This window comes from Bos grunniens, chromosome 11 (assembly GCF_055505025.1).
Source record: "Bos grunniens cultivar Pamir isolate PY7600 chromosome 11, Bosgru_T2T1.0, whole genome shotgun sequence".
In the NCBI taxonomy this organism is placed as follows: Eukaryota; Metazoa; Chordata; class Mammalia; order Artiodactyla; family Bovidae; genus Bos; species Bos grunniens.
The window spans coordinates 26362340-26388362 of NC_141175.1; positions in this window are offsets into that span (position 1 = coordinate 26362340).

The window sequence follows — 26023 nt, forward strand, 5'->3', positions numbered from 1 at the left end:
TCAAGTAACTGTCCTAGATAGTCATTTTCTTTGCTCAGGGTCACTAATCTGGGCCGCAGGAAACAGTCTGTCCCTTGAAGATTTATATCTATGTGATTTTGGATAAAATACTCATTCTCTGAGCTGCAAATAACTTTTCTAAATAAGGATGATAACCATTTGTACTTTGTAGGATGATTTAAGAATCAGATAAGATAATGCATGTCAAAAGCCTGAAAAGGTCTTGTTCAGTGCATGCTAACACTTTTTTAAGTAATTTTTTAAATGTTAAGGTAGACATGTAAGCACAAAAGATTGAAACCTGTCAACCCAGGTCTAAAAGTCTAAATTTAGCAACTAGAAAGGAGTAATGAGGCTGTGTCATAGGCAGGGAGGACTAGAGAAATAAATCAGAATATCTGCCCTCTAAAATTTCACTGTCTAGAGAAAATGTAACTGAGTGTGAGGGAATGTGTTGATTTCAGCGACAAAGCAAACATCATTGCTGTGAAATTCCAAGGGGAAACTCACTAAATCTGTATCGGGAAGTTTAAAAAGACACAGAGAGGAAATTATATTTGAGTTGATGCTTTAAAGATAAGTGAGAGTTTTGCAAGTGGAGAATGGTAGAGGAGCAGCCTAAAGAGGGAGAACAACGTTTCTGAGATCAGAAAGTTTTTTTTAAAGCATGAGATGAGTATTTTGATATATTTGAAGTCTACCAAAGAGCAGAAGAGAATAACAGTGTTAAGATTCAGTTTGGAAAAAGATGAATCCAGTTTGCAAATAACATTAAATGGCATGTTGAGAGATTAGACACGATGTTGAAGGTTATTCATCTGGAGAGAGATAAGTCTTTAGAATACAACCTTGAAATAGGACAGCAGGAAATCTGCAAGACACAGGTGAGATTTTCTACTCAAGAAAATCCCCAAAGGAAGAAAATCTCCAAAAGAGGTATCAAATGTTCAATACAGGAGCATACATGGTTCACAGAGCTCTGAGGAAAGAGAGCCCAGGATTGAAGGCAGGAGAAGGGGACGACAGAGGATCAGATGGTTGGAGGGCATCACTGACCCAATGGAGATGAGTTTGAACAAGCTCTGGGAGTTGGTGATGGACAGGGAAACCTGACGTGCTGCAGTCCATGGGATCGCAAAGAGTCAGACTTGACTGAGCGACTGAACTGAACTGAGGAAAGAGAAGGTGGAGTACAACTTATAGATCCTAGAGCTTATTATGCTGGATGGACACCTGAGGCACAGTCTAAATAAGAATTTTTCTCATGTACCAAAATACTGACTCCTTGGTCCATTGGCCAAGAAGGGTTTGTATGGAATTTTCCTAAGGATTCACAAAGCCAGGTTCATTATAGACTAGGAAAGACAAGAGGTTTATCTGAAGTACCCTTAAGGGGTAAAAGAAGCTGCTGAGAAGTGACTTTGAAAAGAAACACCAGAGCCAGTGAGAAGTACTGCCTTCATTACCCACAGAAAGAATTCTCTTTCTTGAAAAAAAAAACCTGGGAGGGGTTAAGGGGTAAAGGAGAGGCACATATATCAAAAACCAAGTTTGGAAAATAATATGCTCAGGAAAAGAAGGCAAGGAAACAAAACTGGGCTTTGCAGACCTAATACCAGAGATTGAATTCCAATCTATCATTCAGTAACTATATAATCCTGAATATACTATTTAAATAGCCTTAGCTTCACCTTCTTCATCTGTAATGTGGGGATTGTGGTACCTATGTCACAAGGCTGCTGTGAAGATGAAGCAAGATAGACTACATCAAGCATATAGCACAATAATAGATACACCATAGCCAGTCCACACACATTAATTCTGTTCATTCATTCTCAGCTCTACCCGCAACCAGCTCTAAGACCAGAGGTATGTACCTTGCTTGATAAGTTTATCCCAGCTCTCTGCAGTATTCGAAAGTGCAGAAGGGACTGAGGCATCCAATCCTTGAACACAAAGGAGACCAGCAAAACTTGTCCTGGCTCCCTCAATTGCCCTTTGAGAGGCCTTTTCGCATCACTGTTCTGTGTCTTGAGGAGAGAAATATGTGGCTGTGGTTGCTTTCAGTGGAAGTGTTTTTCTAATAAGCATAGGGCTCATTTTAATATGGCTTCAAAAGACCAACAATATAGTATAGACTTGAAAATAACTCAGAGGAACCAGAGATCAAATTGCCAACATCTGCTGGATCATCAAAAAAGCAAGAGAGTTTCATAAAAACATCTATTTCTGCTTTATTGACTATGCCAAAGCTTTTGACTGTGTGGATCACAACAAACTGTGGAAAATTCTCAAAGAGTTAGGCATACCAAACCACCTGACCTGCCTCTTTTAAATCTGTATGCAGGTCAGGAAGCAACATAGAACTGGACATGGAACAACAGACTGGTTCCAAATTGGGAAAGGAGTATGTCAAGGCTGCATATTGTCACCCTGCTTATTTAACTTATATGCAGAGTACATCATGAGAAACACTGAGGTGGAAGAAGCACAAGCTGGAATCAAGATTGCAGGGAGAAATATCAATAACCTCAGATATGCAGATGACACCACCCTTATGGCAGAAAGTGAAGAACTAAAGAGTCTCTTGATGAAAGTGAAAGAGGAGAGTGAAAAAGTTGGCTTAAAGCTCAACATTCAGAAAACTAAGATCATGGCATCCGGTTCCATCACTTCATGGCAAATAGATGGGGAAACAGTGGAAACAGTGTCAGACTTTATTTTTCTGGGCTCCAAAATCACTGCAGATGGTGATTTCAGCCATGATATTAAAAGATGCTTACTCCTTGGAAGGAAAGTTATGACCAACCTAGACAGCATATTAAAAAGCAGAGACATTACTTTGTCAACAAAGGTCTGTCTAGACAAGGCTATGGCTTTTCCAGTGGTCATGTATGGATGTGAGAGTTGGACTATAAAGAAAGCTGAGCGCCGAAGAATTGATGCTTTTGAACTGTGGTGTTGGAGAAGACTCTTGAGAGTCCCCTGAACTGCAAGGACATCCAACCAGCCCATCCTGAAGGAGATCAGTCCTGGGTGTTCATTGGAAGGACTGACGTTGAAGCTAAACCACCAATACTTTGGCCACCTGATGCGAAGAGATAGCCATTTGAAAAGACCCCGATGCTGGGAAAGATTGAGGGCAGGAGGAGAAGGGGACGACAGAGGATGAGATGGTTGGATGGCATCACTGACTCAATGGACATGGGTTTGGGTGGACTCTGGGAGTTAGTCATGGACAGGGAGGCCTGGGGTGCTGCAGTTCATGGGGTCGCCAAGAGTCAGACATGACTGAGCAACTGAACTGAACCGAAAATAACTCTGGTTGTTTTATTAAAACAACATTGGTAATCTATGACTGTAGCTATGCCTGATAATTTTTGACTGTCAATTTCTCAACAGGAAGTTCAAGCAAATGTATGAATTAATTTTAGTCAACAAGTATTGGTAATTTGTATCATCACTCAAAAGCCACTAGAAAAATAAAATTCACTGCTATTATTTACTGAGTCCCAGATTACATTATCAATAGGAGATGACTAATTCTCTACCTCTAATTCACCCCACTGCACCCTGATTTCTCATCAGCTTATTAGCACAGAACTCTATCACCTAAACTTGCAGTTTATCTATAAATAATATTCTCTAAAGCACAGGCTTGCAACTTTATGAAGAATCATAAATTATTAAAATTAAACTACAGTCATGTCTTGATTTACTCATTGAATACAATAATAAAGTTTTCTCATCATTGTTAAGGGGACTGAAAATGATGAAATGAAAGTTGCTGATAAGAGTCCAGTGAGTTGGCCTCTTTGTGCATTTCTGTAGAGCCTGAAGCAAGTCAGTTTCACTCTCTGGCATCTCAGTTTACTCATCTTCAAAACCAGGATGATGGTTGCCCTGGTAACCCTCAGGATTCTTGATACTTTTTTTTTTTTTTTTCTTGTTTTTTTCTCTTGATACTTTTTAAACGTTATTGAAAATTATAATGCACAATGTAAAAAAGTCTTCTGGAATTATTGGTATTGGAAATGGTGCAATTTACATTGAATTTTAAACTGTCAGTTTATCAAAGACTTGTTTTCAGCACTGGGTTTGCTAATGCCTGACTCCCTCTAAAAATAACCAGCAATTTCAGTAAATTGTAAAAGGGGAACATTTGCATGGCTTCCTGTCAGTAAAGACCATTTACGTGCTTGAAAGAAATGCCATTTTGATATGACAAATATAAACCCTAAAATTCTTTATAACTAACCTTGCTAGGCAAAGAGAAAATTTCCTTAGAAACTTATCATGTCAACAAGATCTGGCAAAAAAAAAAAAAAAAGACCTTTATTACAACAAGTGAAGATGAAGTGAGCTCATAAGACTCACAGCAATTTTTAAACTTCCTTTCAAAAGCAAGTTATTACCACCTTCTAATATAGCAGATGCTATCTATATGGTGATGACTCCCCAAACTGTGTCTCCAACCCAGGTTACTCTGCTGAGATCAAGCTTCATTCATTCAAGAGCTGATTGGACATTCTATGTTTATCATATCCATGACTAAACTTATCAGCTTGCACATCAAACCTAGTCCTTCTCCTTTCTTCAGATGACTATGACTGGTTTGCACAAGCCAAAACCTATCCAACCAATTGAGCCAAGGCTATAGTCCTGCTATCTAGGGTTCTGACTGCCATTTAAACACAAATTGTCTATCTTCTTATCACTTACATGAAGCTTCTAAAATATGACATGAATAAACTTATCTACAAAACAAACAGACTCACACATGGAGAACTGACCTGTGGTTGCAAGGGGTGGGGGGAAGGAGGGAGGGATGGATTGGCAGTTTGGGACTAGCAGATGCAAACTATTATATACAGAATGGATAAACAACAACGCCCTACTGTATAGCACAGGGAGCTAAATTCAATATCCTGTGATGAACCATAATGGAAAAAAAACACACCCATCTTCCATATTTCTTGTATACCTAGCTCTGTGTCTAATTACAGCTATACCTAAAGCTACCTTAGTCCACCATTCCACATTCCAGTAAGTAGTTTGTAGAGAAAGTATACAGGGAAATGGGAATGAAGCCAGTAATATTTTTGCTTTATCTTGGTATTTAATATTTCTTTTCATTTTGATCATTTCTGGAGACTTTTGTTTCTTTTTCTACATCCAGGTTCCTGTGTATTATCACGTTCTTCTGCTTGAAGAATTTCTGTTAATATTTTTTCTACTGTAGGTCTGTTAATGCAGAATTATATCTTTTTTTGAAAGTCTTTGTTTCTGCTTCACTGCTGAAATTTATTTTCAGGGGATGTAAAATTGCATGTCAATCTTTTTCTTCTCTCAGTGCTCTGAAGCTATCCACTGTCTTCTGACTCGCATAGTTTCTGATGAGGTTATATTTTTATCTTTGTTCTTCTTGTTCTGCTTAACTATTTAGTATGGAGTTTATATCTTCTAAGTCTGAACTGCAAGGTATGTTTCTGTGTCTCCTGCCATGCCATCAATATTTCCTGATTGCCTGTTAGAGATCCATGGAGAAGAACCCATGATCAGTTGCAAACTGCTTTTGTCTGAGGTCTCAGAAGCCTCACACTATCCCACACTCAAACTTTAACAATTCATTAAAATGTCTTAGCTGAAAATTTTTCCCACTTAAATGGGGGATCTGGTTTCTTCTCTTAATTTGCACTGGTTAGTCATTTCTTGTGCTCCATCTCTCTTTGGATATGCCTGTCTTTCCTTAGATTTCAGCTTAGTTGCTTGCTCTGCACCCTCACCTTTTTGAATTGATAACAACTATGATCTTTTATGGACTTCCCTGATGGCTTAGACAGTAAAGCGTCTGCCTACAATGCAGGAGACCAGGGTTCAATCCCTGGGTAGGGAAGATATCCTGGAGAAGGAAATAGCAACCCACTTCAGTATTCTTGCCTGGGAAATCCCATGGACAGAGAAGCCTCTTAGGCTACAGTCCACGGGGTCGCAAAGAGTCGGAATGATCTTTTATATGACCTGGCTATTTCTTATTGTTATGGTGGGGTCAATAATCTTTCTAACATTTCATATCCTAGTTGGAAGTCAGAAGTTCACTAATTTCTTAACACAATGAAAACAATGTATATTTGTATATGTACTAGTCAAACCAATCTAGAGAAATCAACGAGAACTTTAGTTGTAACAAATTGTTTCTTAAACAGAAATAGCAATGTGTTTATGGCAATTTAAAAAATGCATGGAAGAATCAAAAATCCGTTTTGCTATTGAAAAGCTTATAACCTACTGGGAGAAATTAGAATGATAAGGAGAAAGTACAAAAATGAGTGTCGAATTCCTTCTGCTATCCCCTCTATCACCTTTAAACAATGATAATAAAGTAAGTTGTCTGCTATAAAAGACTGTGGCTTGGATCCTGACCTCATGGAAACTCAGCCAGCCATCTCTGAGAGGCATGAAGGAGTTCCTAAAGAACATGGCTTTAAAGAACAAGCTGCCCTGATGGCTCAGCGGGTAAAGAATCTGCCTGCAATGCAGGCGACATAGGAGACATAGGGTTCGATTCCTGGTTTGGGAAGATACCTTGGAGAAGGAAATGGCAACCCGCTCCAGTATTCTTGCCTGGAAAACCCCATGGACAGAGGAGCCTGGCAGGCTATAGTCCAAAGGGTTGCAAAGAGTCAGACATGACTAAGTACTCAGGCATGGCAAAAAACATGGTGCTCGTGGTAAAGAATCCACCTGCCAGTACAGGAGATGCCTGAGACAAGGGTTCAGTCCATGGGTCAGGAAGATCCCCTGGAGGAGGGCATGGCAACCAATTCTAGTATCCTTGCCTAGAGAATCCCATGGACCACAGGAGCCTGGTGGGCTACAGTCCATAGGGTGGCAGAGAATCAGACATGACTGAGGTGATTGAACATACACGCAAGGAACACAGAACCAGCTGACTACAGGTGTCCTGTCTTAATAAATCACTCTAAAAACTGACCATACGAAATGTTGCAAAGTAAATTAAGAAATTTATAATTAAATCTGGCTCCAAAAAGATTTTGAAAAATGATACTGCTTGATTCTCTTTGGTCTTCTTTGATGGCATTTAAGCCTATTTTCAGCAATTAATTGCTACTTTTCTTTGACCATGCAAAGGTGAGGAAAATGTATTAAAAATGAGGTGTGAGTAGATAGAAATGAGTAAATTGTGTGAGATTGAAAGAGTCCAAGGGTAGTTCACATTCAAGTACATATGGAAATAAAGAGTTTTTAAATTCTCTGCAAAACCAATCTCAATCTCAAGTTATAAAAAATGATATAAGGACAAACTTGGCTTTTGAAGTAGAAAACAGAGGCAAATAGAATCAACCACATGTTCAGATAAACTGCTGAGACCCCACAGCAGTTTTATTTAATGCCATCCTATCATCCATTTTAGTACAATTTAAGACTGAGAGCACAAGCAGATTGACAAATATATTTGCTCAAGACCTTCTCCATTATAATTCCATTAATATTTCTGGGCCCAGAGCCAGACAGAAACATCTGGTAGGGGCTTTGTGTTTGCAGAGATTAACTTGCAGATGTTCAAAATTATTTTTAAGAAAAATTTATTATAACCAAAATGAAAAAACTGGCAAAACTGAGATAAAAAATGATATGATGAGGATGTATCTTGGAAAATGTTTTTATATATTTTAGCATAATAAATACTCTTGCCTGGAAAATCCCGTGGACAGAGGAGCCTGGTAGGCTGCAGTCCATGGGGTCGCTAAGAGTCGGACACGACTGAGCGACTTCACTTTCACTTTTCAGTTTCATGCATTAGAGAAGGAAATGGCAACACACTCCAGTGTTCTTGCCTGGAGAATCCCAGGGACGAGGGACCCTGGTGGGCTGCGGTCTATGGGGTCGCACAGAGTCGGACACGACTGAAGCGACTTAGCAGCAGCATAATAAAATCAGTATGTTCACAAGGTTAAAATGTCTATACTGAAGGGTTAAAGAGCATTTTAAATATTTCACCTCCTTCCTTACACTCACAGTTTCACTCTTCATTTAAATTCTCTTTTAACTGTTGGTTTGTTTTAATAAAGTTGGTAGTTCTTGCAATTCTAAACTATATACTCAGAGGTCCATTTTTGTAGTTATACATTTTGTTTAAACATTGGCTCCCTACATAAAATGAAAAAATTAGTTTAATATTATTCTTCTTCTCGTCAACCTTATTTATGTAATTAATTTAAATCATTATTATTAAGATTTAATTTAATTATTATTTCAGAGTTTAAAATACAACCTTTGGATTTTTAGCTATTAAGACTGTCTTCATCCATTAGGTCATTATGTATTAGATTAAGACCCTGATGTCTTACTGTTTAAACTCTATCAAGTACTTAAGGAAGACATAATCTCAAATACTTAAGGAAGAAAATACTCAAAAGAAATACACACACACACACATACACACACACACACAAAAACTTTTAGTCTGATGAGCAAATTTAGCAAGGTCAAAGGAAATAAAAAAATTAAATAATGCATTTTTCCATTCAAGAATCAATGGGAGAATGAATTATTAAAAATTTACAGGAGCATCAAAAATACGTAAGTTCTTTAGAATAAATTTAAGAAAAAATGAGCAAAAGCTCTAATGAAAACTATAAAACATTGCTAAAAGAAACCAAAGGCGATCTGAGTAAGTTGAGGAGTAGGCTATTTTTAACGAATTGGAAAATTACATACTGTTAATGTGTCTGTACATTCAACAAATACTAATCAAGATCTCAAGTGACTTTTTGGCACAAATTGACTATTCTAAAAATTCTATGAAAATGCAAAGCATTGACACCAGATGAAACAATATTTGAAAAGAAGAACGAATTTAAAGGACTCACTCTCTGATTTTAAAATGTGTTATAAGGTTATATTATCAAGACAAAGTGAGATGGGTAAAAGAGTAGAGAAATAGATCAATGGAACAAATTTGAGTCCACAAAAGGGCCCATAGCTAAGTGACTAAATGATTTTAGATGAAAGTGCTTGGGTAATTCCATTGGAAAATGAATGCTTTCTCAACAGCTTCTACTGGAACAACTTGATAAATGCATGGGAAAAAATATTTCAACTTCTCCCTAACATTGTGCACAGCGATTACTTTGAGATGTATATATCTAAATGTAAAAAGTACAAATTAATACTGTAATACTTCTAGAAGAAAATGTAGGAGATGTTTTCCCAGCTTGGATTAGGTGAAGATTTGTTAGACAGTATACAAAAAGCTCTAAGTGGAAAATTAAGTAATAGTAAATTGGATATCATTAAAAATTGAAATTTCTCCATACAATACAAGATTGTTATGACAATCAAATACTAGAATAGATATGGAAATAGTTTAAAGGATATAAACTCTAAAACTTATTTGCCTTTAATGAACACTCTATTTACATACTTGAGTTTATAGTTGTTTAATCAATAAACATTTATTCGTACCTACTATATCACTAAGCTAGGATCTTGGAATAAAGAATTAAGCAGATTTCTGACCTCAAAATATTTTCTATCTAGTAATTTACATCAACAGTTGAATGTAAGAAAGGTTGTCCTTGGCAGGGGGTAAATAGAGGATATTATGGTCATTAATTGAAGGTTATATAAGTCTGTCTTAACTTAGGGATTGATAGCCAAATGGAGTCCTAGAACTAAGGAGAAATTAACCAGGTGAAGAAATAGAAATGATTTGGGAAATGAAGGTGGGGGGAGATTGAAGTGCAGAAGAGATATTTCAGGCAGAAAAAAACAACACAGGCAAAATTCCTGGGAGAGAAAAACATGGAATATATTGTAGAGATGAAATGACCTTCAGGATGACTGTGGGCATATTGTAAGAATGATGTGGTAGTAGGTGAAAAGAGATCAGAGATAAAAGTAGCTCAGTGGTAAAGAACTTGCCTGCCAGTGCAGGAGATGTAAAAACCATGGATTCAGTACCTGGGTCAGGAAGATTCCCTGGTGGTGGGCATGGCAACTCACTCCAGTGTTCTTGCCTGGAGAATACCATGGGCAGAAGAGCTGGTGTGCTACAGTCCATGGAGTAACAGTCAGACACAACTAGAGTGACTTAGAACACATGCACACCTGGATGCACTAGAACTTCTCTAGTACGTGTGCTGAACAGATTGCGTGTTGGCATGGTTGTGGTGAATCCAAACCGGACTTGAAGAAACCTTCAAGAAAACCCAACAGTGAAGATGGTAGATAATCAACCACAATCTGAATGAACAGCAGCAGGTGGTCTAGAGAGAAATGAGTAAAAAAGGTTTGAGAGAGATTTGATAGAGCTTGATTTCTAGATGTGGAGGGTGGGAGGGTTGAAGAGTTAGAGTCTTCTATCAGTCTGTGTATTTCAAGTTGAAGAAACTGCCCCCACCCTGTCCTATTCTACAAGATGGTCAAATAAGACAAGTAATAAAAAGTGTACATGAGTTTGAGCAAGAAGGCAGTCTATGGTGAAACAATGAGACGACCCTTGTTCCAGCATTGGGAGCAAGTGATGGCGCAGAAGATGAATTTCAGCAGGTAGAAGAATGAATAGGAGGAGAACAAGTCATATTAAATTTGAACACATGTTTTAATGTAAACCGTGAATAGAAGGAAAAGGGCTGTAGTTGGGGAAAGCAAAAGGTCAAGGACAGAGGTTTTTTGGTTTTTGTTTCTTTAAGCTGAAAAAGATTTTGGTATGCTTAAATATTTTCTAAGAAAGCCAGAAGAAAGGAAGAGATTACTGTTACAAAGAGGAAAGGAAGAATCAACAGAGAGACTTCCTAGTGAGTGTGTATGTGCATGTGTGTGCAGGAGAAAGGGGAGAGGGAAATACAAGAGGTGGATGAAATCCATATTACAGGTAAAGGGGCTGTTAGCCTTTGTTGCTGTTGTTGTTCAGTCACTAAATTGTGTCCAACTCTTCATGAACCTGTGGAGCACAGCATGCTTCCCTGTCCTTTACCAGTTCCCAGAGTTTGCTCAAACTCATGTGCTGTCATCCAACCATCTCTCCCTCTTCTCCAGCACCACAGTTCAAAAGCAACAATTTGGGGGCACTCAGCCTTCTTTATGGTCCAAGTCTCACATCCATATCTGACTACTGGAAAAAAAAAAAAAAACATAGCTTTGACTAAACAGACCTTGAAGAAGGGACATTTTCCACTTTTTTTAGAAATCACACTTGTATTAATAGGTATGGAGGCCACCAACTGAAGGAGTTTCTGCCACATTCCATGTGTTGTGTGTGTGTGTGTGTGGAAATGAAAGCAAAAATAAACAAATGGGACCTAATTAAACTTAAAAGCTTCTGCACAACAAAGGAAACTATTAGCAAGGTGAAAAGACAGCCTTCAGAATGGGAGAAAATAATAGCAAATGAAGCAACTGACAAACAACTAATCTCAAAAATATACAAGCAACTCCTACAGCTCATCTCCAGAAAAATAAATGACCCAATCAAAAAATGGGCCAAAGAACTAGACATTTCTCCAAAGAAGACATACAGATGGCTAACAAACACATGAAAAGATGCTCAACATCACTCATTATCAGAGAAATGCAAATCAAAACCACTATGAGGTACCATTTCACGCCAGTCAGAATGGCTGCGATCCAAAAGTCTACAAGCAATAAATGCTGGAGAAGGTGTGGAGAAAAGGGAACTCTCTTACACTGTTGGTGGGAATGCAAACTAGTACAGCCACTATGGAGAACAGTGTGGAGATTCCTTAAAAAACTGGAAATAGAACTGCCTTATGATCCAGCAATCCCACTGCTGGGCGTACACACTGAGGAAACCAGAAGGGAGAGAGACACGTGTACCCCAATGTTCATCGAAGCACTGTTTATAATAGCCAGGACATGGAAGCAACCTAGATGCCCATCAGCAGATGAATGGATAAGAAAGCGGTGGTACATATACACAATGGAGTATTACTCAGCCATTAAAAAGAATACATTTGAATCAGTTCTAATGAGATGGATGAAACTGGAACCTATTATACAGAGTGAAGTAAGCCAGAAAGAAAAACACCAATACAGTATACTAACGCATATATATGGAATTTAGAAAGATGGTAACAATAACCCTGTGTACGAGACAGCAAAAGAGACACTGATGTATAGATCAGTCTTATGGACTCTGTGGGAGAGGGAGAGGGTGGGGAGATTTGGGAGAATGGCATTGAAACATGTATAATATCATGTATGAAACGAGTCGCCAGTCCAGGTTCGATGCACGATACTGGATGCTTGGGGCTGGTGCACTGGGATGACCCAGAGGGAGGGTATGGGGAGGGAGGAGGGAGGAGGGTTCAGGATGGGGAACATAGGTATACCTGTGGTGGATTCATTTCGATATTTGGCAAAACTAATACAGCATTGTAAAGTTTAAAATTAAAATAAAATTTAAAAAATTAAAAAAAAAAGAAATGAGGCTGTCTAATAATAATCTTGAAAGAGAAATGTGCATCAAAAGTTGGAACTTTTGAACTTAGCTGTACAAAATAAAAATGGAATAGCTAACTAAAACTGTATGTTTGCTGGGAGTCTTTGAGGCCACAGTTCATATCTGTGACCTTGCATATATGTTGCATTAAGCTACATGGCCATGTATTGATATATTGGTTCCACAGTGTTCATGAACATAGCTAAAAAACAAAAGAAGTTGGACCTTTGATTCATGTAAATGGTTTTTCAAGTGAATGTGACAAGAATAAGGAGAAAAGCTGCAGGAAAAACCTTGCGACTATCAGCAAGGCTAACTGAAGTAAAAGACCATGACACAGAAGCTCAGTACAGACAGAATCAAAACCTGGAGAAGGCTGAGAGATAGGGAACAAAGGTGGGAATCTGCAGACTACAGACCTGCCAAGGTCATAGACTCAGCTACTCAGTGAGAATTTTTGATGAGGCACTAGGAAAGAGAAGAGATTCAGGTTAGAGAGTAGCAGGTTTAAAGATAGGATCTTCGAAGCTGAGTAGTTCCCAAGAGTGGCGAATTCCAGGAAGGCATGACTGAAGTGGGGTACAGATAAAGAACAAACAGAACCAATAGGTCAAGGTTTGGAGCAGCCATTAGAGTGAGCATGGAAATAACTCTTAACAATGGCTTGGGTGGGAATGGGAAGAGTTGAGTATGGCAGGATGACTAGCAGCAAAGAAAGGAAGAGCGATGATGCACTGAGGTTGCTACAGGTAGACAGAACATCTGGTCACCCAGGAAGACACGGCCAGTTTCAGAACTATGAGTGTTACTGACTAGAGCACAGAATCAAAAAGGAGAAGGGGAGTAGAGAGAAGACTGAAGAAATTTATATTCACATGTTATTACAAGGAACTTGGGAAGATGCATTTATTTCCCAAGAGATAAACAGAAAAGCAACTACATATTTGCAAACATCCTGTGTTTGTGGATTTAAGCAGAAAGTTATATGACAACAGGGGAGTGCCATGGCACAGTCATTATATCTGAATGGGAAAAGTTACAGAAAACTTTAAACAGTAGTCATTACAGTTCCCCAAATTTGCTCTCAGTCTACAGAAACCTCCTAGGACTAGAAACTGGATGAGGAGGTGACTTTAAATGAATAAAGATGTTTGCAGCAGTAAAAAAATAAATAAATGAAAGAGTTGCTGGTGGAGAGAGACAAAGTTGGTCCATAATTAATATGAGCATCCATCTTTTTGAAATGTCAGAATGAAAGCCTATTCTTGCTGAAATAATTGTATTCACTTGTTTTAAAACAGCATGAGAGGCAAGAGAAAGGGCATCATCAAGGAAGAGTTTGTGGAAACAATAGTGCCTGGTTTCTCTTTCATCTCTCCTTGGTGTGCAAGGTCTTAGGTTGGGGCTAATTGATGTTAGATTCTGAGTCAAACTGCTTGCTATCAGTCCCGGCCCACTGGGAGAAGTAGTTACTGGTTTGAGTGGTAAAGATATCCCTGAGATTGGGAAGTTACTTGGTGTATTAACATGACCTATCAATATATTTTTTTCAGTCACTCAGTATTAATATTAATGACATATTTATTAATTAATATTACTAGTAATATTAATATTACTACATTAATGTCATATTGATACACATTAATATGACAATTTCTAAGATAAATGAAGTCATGTTCCAGAGGTATTTTAGTCTAAGGAATACTCTTTCCTCATTATGCATCACAGAAACACTCCTGAAAAATGCTGAGTTTCATCATACACCAACACGACCTATGATCTAGTAAAGTGTTATAATTCCCTTACTGAGTGGCTTCTACGGAAGTAGGCATGAACTTTAAACAGATTATTTCTTCCAGTACTTACCTCCGCCCTCTGTGGGAGACAAAATCCCCACATAGATGAGAGAAAATAGAGACTCATAAAGGGTTAAACTTCAAATAATATATTTTGAACCATGAAGGAGGCTGAGCACTGAAGAATCGATGCTTCTGAACTGTGGTGTTGGAGAAGACTCTTGAGAGTCCCTTGGACTGCAAGGAGATCAAATGAGTCAATCCTAAAGGAAATTCAACCCTGAATATTCATTGGAAAGAGTGATATGCCGAAGCTCCAATACTTTGGCCACTTGATGTGAAGAGCCAACTCATTGGAAAAGACCCTGATGCTGGAAAAGATTGAAGGCAAAAGGAGAAAAGGGCAGTAGAGGATGAGATGGTTGGATGGCATCACCAACTAAATCAACATGAATTTGAGCTAACTCTGGGAGATAGTGAAGGACAGGGAGGCCTGGTGTGCTGCAGTCCATGGGGTCATTAAGAGTTTGACATAAGTTAGTGACTGAGCTACAACAACAAACATAATTTGGGTGTAAGGAACTGACTCGCTAGAAAAGACCCTGGTGCTGGGAAAGATTGAAGGCAGGAGGAGAAGGGGCAACAGAGGATGAGATGGTTGGATGGCATCACTGACTCAATGGACATGAGTTTGAGCAAGCTCTGGGAGTTGGTGATAGACAGGGAAGCCTGGGATGCTGCAGTCCATGGGGTCACAAAGTGTCGGACACCACTGAGCAACTGAACTGACTGAAATGATCAAAGAATTTTCCTGCCCTCAATTTGTTCACAGACCAGCGAGGGTGAAACCATAAGGATAAATTACAAGGCAGCATACCAAGGGCAAAGATAGCTTTATGAAAACTCCAAGGAAGGGGGCAAAAGGAGAGCTGCAGAGATGATCAGGTCCACACAGCATGCTGGATGGATACCATGGACCACTTTCTGTCTTACATTCACTACCTTCAAGGTTACGTTTTGTTTTGGCGGAGGTGTTACGACTTTAGCATATCCCAAATAGACAGACTCAGGATGTTGAAGCTAATTAAGTTTTTCAGCCATGAATCAATCCAGGACCAAAGGAAAAAATAAATAAAAATTGAAGACTTTCTTTCCAAAATGTATAATAAAAATGTGTTCATACTAACTGTGACTATAAGAATAAAATATATTGGTTTGTTCATTGTTGGTTTCTAGACATCAGTCTTTCCAGATTTCTGAAGGTATTTTTATGTGAAGATACATTGGGAGTTGTGCTTAGAGGGCAACAGAAATCATGGCAATAGAAGTAGTTTTGTTCTCATTTTTTCCTCACAAAATAAAGTCTGCTAGAAATATATGGTTCAGAGCCTCAACAAGGTCTCTGTGACTCTGTTTTATCTTTTTGTGTATGTATGTGCTCAAACGCTCAGCTCAGTCACACCTGACTCTTTGCTTCCACATGGATTATAACACTCCAGGCTCCTCTGTCTGTGGGATTCTTCTGGCAAGAATATTGGTTTAGTCACTAAGTTGTGTCTGACTCTTATGAGACCATGGATTGTAGCCCACCAGGTTCCTCTGTCCATGGGATTTCCCAGGCAAGAATACTGGAGTGGGTTGTCACTTCCTTCTCCAGGGGACCTTCCTAAGCCAGGGGGTTGAACCTGGGTCTCCTGAATAGTGGATAGATTCTTTACTGAAATGGAGCCACCAGGGAAGCCCAAGAATACTGGAGTGGGTTGCCATTTCCTCCTCCAAGGGATCTTCCAGACCCAAGGATCAAACCAGTCTCTCTTATGTCTCCTGCACTGGCAGGCAGATTCTTTACCAGTAGTACCATCTATTCTTTTAGCCTGTGTTGAGAGCTGCTGTTGTTCCATGGCTGCTGCTGTATTAGGAGAGCCGAGCTGAGATTTCTCCTAGGTAGTAAGAAGAGAAAAAGGGACATGCACCATCTCAGGCTGCCTTTCTTTCAAGGAGCCTTCCTGAAAGGCCAACCCAATAACTTCTGCTTGTATAAAGGGAAGTATATGGATATATATACACACACACATATATGTGTATATATTTAAAATATTGTGTGTGTGTGTGTGTGTGTGTGTGTGTATTTTACTGACTGTACTGTTGCTCCTCCTTCACTGGGCTCTGTAGATAAGAAAAACACGAAGGATGACTGACTATTGAGAATGCAAGTATTAGTCTCAGCCACAATCTTTAACACTGTTTGTTTTCAGAAAATAGCGTTTCTTTGGCGTTCTAGGAAATCAGTCTATGTTAATAGATTCAAATGCAGCAAGAAGAAAAAGAAGGCAGTGTGTCCACAGCTAGTGACACAGAAATATTTATAACTCTAAAAACAAAGGCCGGCAGATAGGAAGTTAAGAGTTTGCTGATTCATTTGTACCAACTGATTCAATTTATATATTTTTTATTCTATTATAGTCATTGGTTAGTAACCTTATGTGAATACTTTAAGTATTAGTTTATAAAATATGTGTCTTTATTATAAGAGAAATGCAAAGTGTCAAAAGGAAAGGTCTTATGTTTTTCTGCTTTGATATTTTGAGTCTTAGAGAAAGAAAATATAGCATGAGGCAAAATCCAATCTGATTTGAAGTTGATATTCTTAGCCTAGCAATTCCATCTAGCAAAGCAATCTACTGATTCGAAATAGTACCCATCTTAAAGATGAAGTTGGTGTCTGTGTGTGTGCATGCTTACACATATGTGTATTTAATATCTCAAATACATATTTTCCGCTAAAACGGGGCTCACATATTTAAGTTGTTTTATTTGCTTGCTTTATTGTTGTCAAAGAACAAAACTATTTCTTGTTTTTAATACATTCATTCATTTGTTTTCTTTCTGTATCCCACATATAAGTGAAAATACATGCGGGAAAAGGCAATCTAGGCAAAGGGGATTAAGAGATACAAACAACCAGGCACAAAATACATAGGATACAGGATGTAATGCACAGCGCAGAGAATACTTTTATAATAACTTTAAATGGACTCTCAGTCAGTTCAGTTCTCTCACTCAGTCGTGTCCGACTCTTTGAGACCCCATGGACTACAGCACGCCAGGCTTCCCTGTCCATCACCAAGTCCCAGAGTTTACTCAAACTCATGTCCATTGAGTCAGTGATGACATCCAACCATCTCATCCTCTGTTGTCCCCTTCTCCTTCCACCTTCAATCTTTCCCAGCATCAGGGTCTTTTCAAGTGAGTCAGTTCTTTTCATCAGGTGGCCAAAATATTGGAGTTTCAGCTTCAGCATCAATCCTTCCAATGAATAATCACGACCGTTTTCCTTTAGAATGAACTGGTTGGATCTCCTTGCATTCCAAGGGACTCTCAAGAGTCTTCTCCAACACCACAGTTCAAAAGCATCAATTCTTTGGTGCTCAGCTTTCTTTATAGTCCAAATCTCACATCCCTGAACTAATATAATATTGGAAATCAACTACAATTAAAAAAAAACAAATAAAACATTCCTTAGAGCAAATCCTCTTTTCCTTCAAAAGGAGACCTCTCTATTCTGCAGCAGAAACAAACACAACATTGTAAAACAATTGTCCTCTAATTAAAAAGTAAATAAAATGATAAACACAACATACAGAAGAGTAACTGCTATTGAATTCATATTTAAAACATAGCTATTTATATCTTCCAAGGAAATTTTCTATATTATCATTTTAATTGTGCTTCATTAAAAAAAGTATAAAGCAAAAAAAAGGAGACCTGTCAATGTTTCATATAGGGAAAAACTCAAATCAGTTCACTGCATGGGATACATCTGTTGATCAAATTATTTGAGTTGAAAATGATTGACTAATTTAGTCAACTCCCTATAATCTTTTTAAAATCCTGGCAGTTCTAGTACTTGAATTTACTCATTTCCGAGTGAGTACTATATTCCAGACAAATATTACTAAACATAGATTAAGTGGTCTTTTTAACTGAATGACAATTTTATCACATGAAAAACATTTATCTGTATTAGGAACCAGAACCTCTTCTGGACCCAAGCAATAGATATGGGGCCTCATACCCTTGTGTCTTCAATATTGTGAACAGTGGACAGGTAATTATAATACTATGAAATAAGTTTAATGATAGAAGTATTATGATCTCAAAAATGTCTTTCTGAAATATAAGTTGAGTAGAGAAGGCTGGAAGGAAATATTTAGCTATTACCAGGTCCAATATCTTTATTTTACCAAGGCAAAAAAATACACAAATGCACTTCCATTTTTTTTTGTAAGAATATAATACTCTCACATTGACTGAAGAGGATAACAGCAATTATTTTTCTCAACAAAGCACCCTTTGGTGTACCTTACTAGAATACTTATGTGAGTTACACTCATACTCTCTTTAAAGGGCTTTGAATTCTTATTACTTCTTGGGAATTTTTTTAACAAAAGACAAAAATGCTTTTTGAAGAGAATTCTTTAATAAATCAACACAATCTGTTGATTTCAAAAATAAAATAATGCAAATAAAAAGATTTTGTTCTCACTTTGGAAGGGCATAACATCCTTTTTAAAAGTTGTCATACAATGTGATGTGTGTGTGTTTGTGTGTGTATGTATGGTGTGTGTGTGATATGTGTGTGTGACGTGTAGATGTGTGTGTGTGGATCTGTGATGAGAGCTGTGGGAAGAAGGAGATTTTCATTTTTGATAATTTTTAAATTATTTTGCAAATATGGTATAAATTAGATGACGAAGCTATTGATTGCCATGATATCTCTTGTCTAGAAAGAGCTGAGAGCTCCTTCCCTGTGCTGAGATCAAATTCTAGCAGCATCTTCTAATGTCTTGCAGCTGCTTCAGTCTTTTCTATTTAGGCTACTTGTTAATAGTTTTCTATTTAAAAGGAGGCAGTATTTACAGTGGATACAAGCATGGGCTTTGGAGATGGACAAGACAGGTTTGGGGTTAGATGATTTGGATACGATGCTCATCTGTAAAATGAGGCCTTACCATTTATTTTATTAGGGTATTGTGAGAATTAAAATACTTAATGTATGTGAAATGCCTGTCCCAGTATGTATTAAATGTCTTGTGACTAGCAAATATCATTATTATTATCCATTTAAAACACCTTTGCATTTGGTCTCCTCACATTGAGGCTGTTTCATTAATATCAGCTGAGGCATAGTAAAAGCAATTGCTTTCCAGTGTGAGAAGGTAGGGGGTTCCCCAGATCGCACTGGTGGTAAAGAACCCACTTGCCAATGCAGGAGATGTAAAGAGATGAGAGTTCAATCCCTGGGTCGGGAAGATCCCTTGGAGGAGGGCACGGCAACCCACTTCAGTATTCTTGCCTGGAAAATTCCATGCAAAGCGGGGACTGGCAGGTTATCGTCCACTGTGTTGCAAAGAGTTGGACATGACTGAAGCAACTTAGCATGCACACGCACACATGAGAAGGCAAAGACCACCAGAACAGGCCCCATTTCTACAATATTGTTTACTAATAAATCCTGAAATGTCAAGCGATTTATTTTCTTGCCATATATATATATATATATATATATAATAAATTTAAAAGGTAGACCTGCCAAGATGTTAAATGGATGATTTAGGACTAAACAAGTCAGGCCAATATGATGAAAACATTCAATTTGTTCCCTGAGAAAAGAATTGAAACATTTATGAAACTGTGTTTCTTGTCAAGCTGTTTTTGCTTTCTACTACCCTTTTGCAGAACAAAAAGAGATCATTCATGACTAAACCTAATGGAATAAAGTATGACCTAAATAAGGAAAAGTATAAAGTATAACTGGAAGTTGTAAAATTCATTTAAAATATGTATTTTGAAGAAAATGAGAAAGAAATCATCTTAAAATATATTAAAATATAGTATAAAGTGGAAATGATTGCATTATAGACTAATCAGTAGATCTTGATGGAGAAGATAAATATATTAGCAGTAGATTATTTGTTCCATTAAAATTTCCTACAGAATTATGGCACAATTCATTAAGAAATGAAAGTTTTTCTAAATTACTATAGCTGGATGAATAACAATTGGGATTTAAATTTATTTAGCTTCATGTGATATCATTTATTGACATCTAGGTTGCTTCCATGTTCTAGCTACTGTGAACGGTGCTGCAATGAACAATGGGATACAAGTGTCTCTTTCAATTTTGGTTTCCTCAGGGTATATATCTAGGAGTGGGATTTCTGGGTCATATGGTGGTTTTATTCCTAGTTTTTTAAGGATTCTTCATACTGTATTCCACTCCAGTACTCTTACCTGAAAATCTCATGGCCAGAGGAGCCTGGAAGGCTGTAGTCCATGGGGTTGCTAAGAGTTGGATACGCCTGAGCAACTTCACTTTCACTTTTCACTTTCATGCACTGGAGAAGGAAATGGCAACCCACTCCAGTGTTCTTGCCTGGAGCATCCCAGGCATGGGGGAGCCTGGTGGGCTGCCATCTATGGAGTCGCACAGAGTCAGGCACGACTGAAGCAACTTAGCAGCAGCAGCAGCATACTGTATTCCATAGTGACTGTAACAATTTATATTCTCACCAACAGTGCAAGAGCATTCCCTTTTCTCCACACCCTGTTCTTGAAACTAAATAATTTATACATTTGACTTACAATTTGAACTCTTTGCTGACCTCTGCTTCTCAACCCATCTTTTGCAGGATTATGATCACTTATTCAAAATATTTTTATTTGTTCCTTGTGCTTTTTATTTATATTCATCTGTATATCTTTTAATGAATACTGGAGGTTCTCAGGGGAAAACAGGAAAAGAGGAAAAAATTAAATGATAACCTTTATGGGTAGGAATCACATTCTGGAATGTGAAGTCAAGTGGGCCTTAGAAAGCATCACTACGAACAAAGCTAGCGGAGGTGATGGAATTCCAGTTGAACTATTTCAAATCCTGAAAGATGATGCTGTGGAAGTGCTGCACCCAATATACCAGCAAATTTGGAAAACTCAGCAGTGGCCACAAGACTGGAAAATGTCAGTTTTCATTCCAATCCCAAAGAAAGGCAATGCCAAAGAATGCTCAAACTACTGCACAACTGCACTCATCTCACACGCTAGTAAAGTGATGCTCAAAATTCTCCAAGCCAGGCTTCAGCAATACATGAACCATGAACTTCTAGATGTTCAAGCTGGTTTTAGAAAAGGCAGAGGATCCAGAGATCAAATTGCGAACATTCACTGGATCATCATAAAAGCAAGAGAATTCCAGAAAAACATCTATTTCTGCTTTATTAGCTATGCCAAAGCCTTTGACTGTGTGTATCACAATAAACTGTGGAAAATTCTGAAAGAGATGGGAATACCAGACCACCTGACCTGCCTCTTGAGAAACGTGTATGCAGGTCAGGAAGCAACAGTTAGAACTGGACATGGAACAACACACTGGTTCCAAATAGGAAAAGGAGTATGTCAAGGCTGTATATTGTCACCCTGCTTATTTAATTTATATTCAGAGTACATCATGAGAAACGCTGGGCTGGAAGAAGCACAAGCTGGAATCAAGATTGCCGGGAGAAATATCAATAACCTCAGATATGCAGATGACACCACCCTTATGGCAGAAAGTGAAGAGGAACTAAAAAGCCTCTTGAAGAAAGTGAAAGAGGAGAGTGAAAAAGTTGGCTTAAAACTCAACATTCAGAAAACGAAGATCATGGCATCTGGTCCCATCACTTCATGGGAAATAGATGGGGAAACAGTGGAAACAGTGGCTGACTTTATTTTTCTGGGCTCCAAAATCACTGCAGATGGTGACTGCAGCCATGAAATTAAAAGACACTTACTCCTTGGAAGGAAAGTTATGACCAACCTAGACAGCATATTAAAAAGCAGAGACATTACTTTGCCAGCAAAGGTCTGTCTAGTCAAGGCTGTGGTTTTTCCAGTGGTCATGTATGGATGTGAGAGTTGGTCTATAAAGAAAGCTGAGCGCTGAAGAATTGATGCTTTTGAACTGTGTTGGAGAAGACTCTTGAGAGTCCCTTGGACTGCAAGGAGATCCAACCAGTCTATCCTAAAGGACATCAGTCTTGAGTGTTCATTGGAAGGACTGAAACTGATGCTGAAGCTGAAACTCCAACACTTTGGCCCCCTGATGCGAAGAGCTGACTCATTTGAAAAGACCCTGATGCTGGGAAAGATTGAGAGCAGGAGGAGAAGGGGACGACAGAGGATAAGATAGTTAGATGGCATCACCGACTCAATGGACATAGGTTTGGGTGGACACCGGGAGTTGGTGATGGACAGGGAGGCCTGGCATGCTGCAGTTCATGGGGTCACAAAGAGTCAAACACGACTGAGTGACTGAACTGAACTGATGGGTAGGAAGCTTGTTGCTTTTTCACAGCCATTTCCTAGAATCTAGTGCAGCTCTTGTACATCACAGGTGTTCAGTGGTATTTGCTGAATAAACAGACAGTTGGATGAGAACAAAGATACCAGTGGAGAGTCACAGGAGCTTTCAAAGAATCAAGAATCACAGGATAATACAGCTGGGCAAAATGAAATTGAGAATTCAGTAAGTTATGTCTTGCAATTTGCAGGTAAAGAAACTGAAGCCCAAAAGAGTGGAATGATTTGCAGATCACATGACTCATAAGAAAATGTTAGTCGCTCAGATGTGTCTGAGTCTTTCCACCCCATGGACTGTAGCCAGCCAGGGTCCTCTGCCCATGAGACTCCCCAGGCAAAAATACTAGAGTGTGTAGCCACTCTCTTGCCCAGGAGATCTTCTCAACCCAGGGATCGAACCTGGATATCCTGCATTGCACGCGGATTCTTCACCACCTGAACCACCAGGGAAGGCCACTGAGGGTAAATAAATGAAAACTGATACTTTCCTTTGATACTTTTTTTACATCTATCAGAACATGCAAAATATAACTAAACTCATGATTAGGGACATGATCATTCAAGAAAAATGCTCTCTCTTCACATTGAAAGAATTTACATAGACATTCCAAATACTCAAGAAAGAGGAAAGCTGGGATAAATACATTCTACCTGCAGACCTCAAATAATCTGATCAGTTTTCTGATCTTTCTATCATTGTTACTTTTCAATATGACATCTGGAGGTGAAACCTTTACCTAGTGGAATGTTAGTAGCTGGCAGAGTAGTACAGAAACTCAGTTATCCTGGGTTCAAGTCCAATGCTCTTTCTGCCACACCCTTACAGTACCAGAACTTTTTATAGTAAAACACAAAAGCACTGGAGAGGGGAAACAGGATCCAAGAGCATGACATTTCAAGAATGTCCGTTTAAGGATGAAGGTTCAACAATGAGATTGAGAAAGTAAAATCTGCCACTCTACAGTAAAAATGTGACCACCTACTTGGAATACTCTAGTTATCTAAATTAACTGAGGAATTGGGATTTTCCAGAAATCAGTCCAGTTCAGTCACTTAATCGTGTCTGACTCTTTGCAACCCTATGGGGGCTTCCCTGTCCATCACCAACTCCCAGAGCTTTTTCAAACTCATGTCCATTGAGTTGGTGATGCCATCCAACCATCTCATCCTCTGTCATCCCCTTCTCCTCCTGCCTTCAATCTTTCCCAGCATCAGGGTCTTTTCAAATGAGTCAGTTCTTTGCATCAGGTGGCCAAAGTATTGGAGCTTCAGCATCAGTCCATCCAATGAATATTCAGGACTGATTTCCTTTAGGAAGGATTGGTTGGATCTCCTTGCAGTCCAAGGGGCTCTCAAGAGTCTTCTCCAACACCACAGTTCAAAAGCATCAATTCTTCAGCATTTAGCTTTCCTTATAGTTCAATTCTTACATCCATACATGACTACTGGAGGAACCATAGCTTTGACTAGATGGACCTTTGTTGGCAAAGTAATGTCTCTACTTTTTAATATAAGTCCAAAAACTCTCTAAGAGAAACTATTTTCATGTGACTAAACTCTAGAATTTTTTTCTTAATTTTTACTTAGAAAACTCTGCACCTAAACAACCACAAATCCAAACCAGTCTTCAGTTCCTAGATTAACACTGGCCTCATTAAAATGGACATAAAACTAGCTATCTCCAATAAGTTTAATTAAATGGAATCAATCTGCAAAAAAAAAAAAAAAAGAAAATGAGATCTTCAGAGGAGATAAAGTAGACAGTTTTAGAATTCTTTTAGGAATAGCAAGAACTTCAAAGCTTGCCAGATACCTGCTCTCTTCAAAGAGTGTTGAGATCAACTCTCTTATTCAGATTTTAGGATCTGAAATGTAACATGTTTGATCTCACCCCAGGGTGGCCGTGGCTTTTTATAACTGACCTATTGAAGAGGAGATTCTTCTGTACAAGAGACCTCATAGTAAAGTGAGTTAACCCAACTATGTAGCAGTCCAAATTTCCCAGGAAATATAAATAGCTCAGGGAAACGAGCCAAACGTGGACATCATCTCCTGGTGGGACTTCATTAGATAAGTCTTGGGCAAGCCTGGAAATTCCCAGACTGGTAATATTCTTTTCCTTGAACTATATTTTCCTAAGTTGAAGGGAGGAATGCAGGACCATGGGGAACTGAGTTGTAAGAGCAAGAGGGGTGCTGGATCAACCTGAGATCAGGGTATTCCTACAGGAGTAAAAGGCCAGAAGGCAAGGGTGACAGGCATAAAGCTATGGACAGAAAGCCAGGAGAACTCAGAAAGAAGGGTCCAGAACCCTGCTACATGTCGCGGAGACTGCTACTGGCTTTGAAGGTTGACTGTATGCTGGGCACTAAGCCTATTGTTTGTATTTCTGTCTCTTGAGGCCCTCACAGCTCAGCAAGGTGCCATCTATTCTGTCCTTGACAATTTAACCCAGACTGATATGTTCAACCAGGTGGCGCTAGTGGTAAAGAACCCACTTGCTGATCCAGGAAACATAAGAGACTCAGGTTCAATCCCTGGGTCAGGAAGATCCCCTGAAGAAGGAAATGACAACCCACTCCAGTATTCTTGCCTGGAAAACTCCATGGATAGAGGAGTGTGGTGGGCTCCAGTCCATGGGGGTCACAAAGAGTTGGACATGACTGAAGTGACTTAGCATGCATGTACAATGCGTCCAAATGCCTGTACCATCCTGGACCCCTAGATTTGTCTCTACACCATGGACCTCCTTTTCCATCATCTACCTAAATCTTACTGGACTTGTTACTTTTTTCTTCACATTTAAATATAATTGTTTCTTCCTTTATAAGCCTGTCTTTCCTATTGATGAGTTTTCCTAAAGTACAACTGAAATCTAAAGGTCTCTCTTTTAAAGAAGAGGAGGAATATAATATTTACCCAAAGACACATTTTACTAAAGGTCTGCTGTGCACATCAGTGAACATAAAGCTGGAAACCTTAGAAGAAGGTCAGGGTTTGGGCTGATACTCCTCTCTTCTTGACTTGCTTGGTAATCATCAAAGATCTAGTTCCTGGTCTCCATTGGGCAGCCAGGAAAGAAAACTCAGAGAAAAGAGCTATGGTGTCAGACGACAGAGAAATCTACACTTCCAGGCTTGGCCACTCTATTTTTATAGGTTCCATAGACTTGTAAGGCTGCCTCACTTAGCAGTCTGCCCAGGCATGTGATAGCAATTACTCATCCAGTCACTAAAATTGAGGAAGATCTAGAGAAATCAGCTATTAATGCAAACAAAGGTTGCTACTGACCCTTAACCTCGCAACATTATTTGGCATCACAGCAGACATGAGAGAGAAAAGA